Raw genomic sequence first — 5,024 nt, forward strand, 5'->3', positions numbered from 1 at the left:
GCAGCTACTTCTATCCATACTTTTCCTATGCTTCATAAACAACTTGCTAGATAGGATCCAGAGTATAGTAAGTAATTAATTCCTAGAAGATTTAGGAAGACCCATACAATTTCAGCATAATGCTACTGGTGTTTACTCAATAAAGATAAGCTCTGCCCAAAACATACTTGCTCAAAACAACAACAGCAACAAAAATTCTATCCAAGGGTTTCCGAATTCCCTTGTTTTTTCCACACTCATTGTTGAGTCTTTTCATGCCTGTTAAAAAAGTTAGCCTGAAGCAGTGGAGTTGTCAGGCTGATGGCCTTTTATGGACTGTCAAAAAGTATGTCTTCAAGCATACACTGGAATACTACTATAAACAAAATTCTTATTTCTTAAGACTGCAATAAAAAATGGCCATGAGAATGGTAGAATGCTTACAGAGCCATACTAATAGATGGCCAGTTCCGAGTCCTCTCATCAATGTACAGACTTCACACAAATCGACAGATACCTATGAAGTAAAAATTTTCCAAATTTTCCTCTACATCTGGATCCTTTAGGATTGACTTCAATCTTCTTTTGAAACCATTTTATTCAAACAGAACCACACCTTTAATTATGTCACCGTGTAGACATTGCCAGGTCCTTTCACTCAGTTTTTAGGTATGTAGGTTTCTCCCCAGATTGGAAGAACAACAGTAATTGTAAATGCTATCCATGTGTGTCTGGGAAACAAATGCAAAGTCTTGGTCAAGACTCCATAGTGAATGTACATGACTACCCAAGAAGGGAAATTGTTTCTTTATTCTGAATGACTACTCAAAATAACTCAACATGATCTCATCTCCATCTTGAATTTGGTTACTGTGTCTCTCTGCCAATTATGTGTATATAACTCAGAGATGGCCTCACCCTGTTCATCCTGAAAATGGGTCACTGATTACATGAGCTGAGTTTGAGGAATTTGCTGACAAGAACCTTATATGATATGTCACCACCTTGTTCCATTACCTGAGGTCAAGTTGAGAGTTAGTACAGACTACCATGTGTGCCCTATTCCTGGTTTTTAGCTAACCATATTTTTTCCTGTGCTCAGTGTACTTCTTTGTTAATAACAGAAACCAGTCATGCTGAGATACTAATAGAAAAGCATCTCAAGAGTGTTTTGGCAATACTCATTTTTACTTTCAGTATAAAAAATATACATTTAGGCAGCAGACTTGGCCCAGTGGTTAGGGCGTCCGTCTACCACATAGGAGGTCTGCGGTTCAAACCCCGGGCCTCCTTGACCTGTGTGCAGCTGGCCCATGCGCAGTAATGCACTCAAGGAGTGCCGTGCCACGCAGGGGTGTCCCCCGCGTAGGGGAGCCCCACGCGCAAGGAGTGCACCCATAAGGAGAGCTACCCAGTGGGAAAGAAAGTGCAGCCTGCCCAGGAATGGCGCCGCCCACACAGAGAGCTGACACAATAAGATGAGGCAGCAAAAAGAAACACAGATTCCCGTGCCGCTGACGACAACAGAAGCGGACAAAGAAGAAGACGCAGCAAATAGACACAGAACAGACAACCAGGGTGGGTGGGGGGAAGGGGAGAGAAATAAATAAATAAATCTTTAAAAATATATATATATATATATATATATACACACACATTTTTCAGTCCTTCGTGTATCATTTTTGACCTGATGCTTAGTCTTTGCTTAAAACTGTGGCACTGGAAAAGGGGGATTGCTGCCACTTACTACATGACAATTTTCTATGTGGTACAAGCTCCTGCATGTAGATGGTTTGTGCAACATCGAGTTGGTCAGCTTGGACTGTCTTCCTCCAGGACAGTTTCACTTCAACAGGGAGGTTAAACCTGCCTCCTCTAGGGCATTCTGACACTGGGAGTCCCACAGGACTAACCAGGAGCATCAGTTCTCCTCTGAATTGAGAGAGCTGATTCTGCTACATACACTAGTATGATGACGAGAAAGCCTTAGAAAAGGATATACCTTTGAGGCTAAAAGGCATATGCCAGTTTAGGTGGGAAGAAGTTTATGAATGGTTGGATGGCACGAATGGTTCCTTTGGAGGTTTAGGCTGTAAATATGGTGCTAGAATAAAATTTTTTAAAATCCATGAAACTGCACAATACAAGCAATGAAACCTAAGTTAAACCATTGACTGTAGTCAATAGTAAAACTATAAAAATGTATTTTCATCAGTTGTGACAAAGATACTACGCCAGTGAAAGGTGTTAACAATAGGGTAGTGTATGGGAATCTTGGGGAAAAAAATGGAATTGATTAAACCCTTCAGTGATTTAACCTATCTCATAGAACTGGCAAATCATGCTTTGACTGATCTGCTTCTCTCCACACACTAAGAGTAAAGGGAAGGAGGGTTCAGAGGACAGAAATCAAAGGAATTATCTAAATACAAAACTCAATTTAAACGCTTCATTTTTTCTCTTAAAGTGTTCAGTCCTGGGAAATGCCAGACAGTTTCATTAGACACAAATTTATTAAACTACTGGAAATAAAAATTTATAGTGCTAAGACTGAACCTATGTGAATAACGTCATGAATCCTCCGTATATTATCAAAGTCACTGAATGTTGCATATAAGTTCATCCTGGTGGTTTATCTCAGTATTTAAACATTTTTTGGTAATATTTTTATCAAACAAAACAGAAAGGGCATAGTCTAGTCACACCTGAATTCATGTTCTATTGTTGTATAACTACAAATTTAGCAGTTTAAAACAGCACATACATTTATTATTTCAGTTTCCATTGGTTAGGAGTCCAGGTGTACCTTAGCAGAGATGCTAAGCCTGCAGTCAAGGAACTGGTCAGAATGTGTTTTCATCTGGAGGCTCAACTGAGGAAGACTCTTCTTCCAAGCTCCTTCAGGTTGTTGGAAGAATTCATTTCCTTGCAGCAGAAGGTCTCTGGACCCTAGCCTTTCCTAACTATTGCCTAGGGGTCATTCTCAGGTCCTAGGGGCTGTCCACCATTCTTAGAGCCCACCAGCAAGCACTGGCCAAAAGAGCCATATATACATTTTACACAAACACACACACATATGCACACATAATTGTAAGTGTGACATCCCATCATATTTGTTATATTCAATTTGTTAGAAGCAAGTCCCTCCCATATTCAAGGGGAATGGGTTATCCAGGGTATGAACAGGGGAGCTACTCTACCTTCTGTCTGCCACAACACCAGTGCATTTTTTCATGTCTATGTACATTTCAATAGTAATGACAACCTATGTCTAAATTAAGAGCATTGATGATTTCAGTAAAAACCTGGTAAAATTAATGTGCAGTCCAAACACTTCTTTCTAACAAAGCACTCACTGGCATACTCACACATGCACAAGGACACACACACCAGTGCAACCACAATCTACCATTAGAATTGTGAATGATGATGATCCAAATGGCTCAGCAAACATGATTCTTCTTTATACTGAGAAAGTGGATTCAAGGGTGAAAATCATCTGGACGATTTATCCCAACATTTTTCTAAACCTTCCACCCCTTTCCCCATTTTTTCTTGTTAAAATTCTTTTCTTTTTTCTGAATTCTCTAGCCATCTGGGTCAATTCTACATTCCCCTTTGTCTTATAAAAGTGCCCTCTTGTGCCATTATTTGATGCCACACCTGAGTCCCATATGTGATCTTCCCAAATATGCAATAGGAAAGCTGTACTTTACATTTAAAATGGAACAGAAAATATTTTCCGTGGTAAGTACTACAGCTCCAAATGTTTTGCAACCCCTTTTTCGTTGGTCAGTGTGGTGTGGTCTTATACTTCTTCTCTTTACTAAAATAGCAGAAACATGTGTGTCTCCTTCTTCAATCACTACAATACTTTATGAGTCCCAGATTTACAAACAGTATCAGTTACATACCATAAACCTCATTCTCGGTCTATTAATTACTTTCCATCAACTTATCCCGCAGGCATTTTGGTTACAAAAACATGCTGACAATCAACAATAAAGGTCTTAAGTTAGTTATTTGATAAGTAGGCTTGTTAAGAGTTTCTTGCTAATTATTTAAAATATCGATGCAGGAAGGGTTTGCGTCTCCCGTGTTTCCATATTCCCTTGCCCATAACTATTTCTCACTTTTATCTTCCTACAGAATTTTTAGGAGTCTAAGATCTAGACATTTTTAAGTGCATTAAGTTGTTCTCATCTTTATGGCAGATTTACTGAAGTCTCAGACCAGCCTCTAATATTGAAGACACATGCTCTTCTATGCACATTTCCCTGATATTATGCAAAATAAAAGGCCATAAACAAAAAGCTTATTGCTGAGAGTACACTTTCACAGGTCTCTTAGACTGTGTTCTCCCTGCATCTCAGTTTCTGGGGAAGATGATGATTAATGAATCACTAGAAGGCATATGAACAGAAGTTCACATGGGGAAAAAGGAAATTGGGAAATCTTCTATTCAAAGGTTGTGGGCAAATGATGTGTGAAATTATTGACAAATTGCCTTCATTAGGCTTTCAGAGTAGACTTTTTCCCCCCACAAATCTGGCTTCCTTTCAAATATTGCTGTGTAGAGTTTTAAGGTGTTCAAGTGGTAATCTGTGATAATATTTGAACTTTATTCCTGTGCAAAGTGGTAGATAGTTTGAAGTAGGGTTCATCTTTGTAGTATCAACTTGGACAAGATGAATTTCTGAGCAAAAAAACAAAAAACAAAACAAAACAAAAAACAATGTAAATACTGATCTATTATCTCCAAGATGCACAAAAGAAATAGGGAGAGATGAAATAGGAAGACCTTTTCTGTGAATTATCAACCTCTCACTAACAGAATCCTTTCTATCAGGGATCCCATACTGACCCTTAAAATAATAATTTCAGTACAGTTGTCTCTTCTCGGCTTCATGCTGTGTAGTCTAGTGGACAATACTATGGCCTTATTATAGTCTGACTATTAGAGGTTCAAATCCCAGCTCTGCAACTTGCTAGGGGTATAAGCCCAGGCTTAATTTCTGTCCCTCACTAGCTTCATCTCTAATAAA

This window comes from Dasypus novemcinctus, chromosome 2 (genome assembly GCF_030445035.2).
Source record: "Dasypus novemcinctus isolate mDasNov1 chromosome 2, mDasNov1.1.hap2, whole genome shotgun sequence".
Taxonomy (NCBI): domain Eukaryota; kingdom Metazoa; phylum Chordata; class Mammalia; order Cingulata; family Dasypodidae; genus Dasypus; species Dasypus novemcinctus.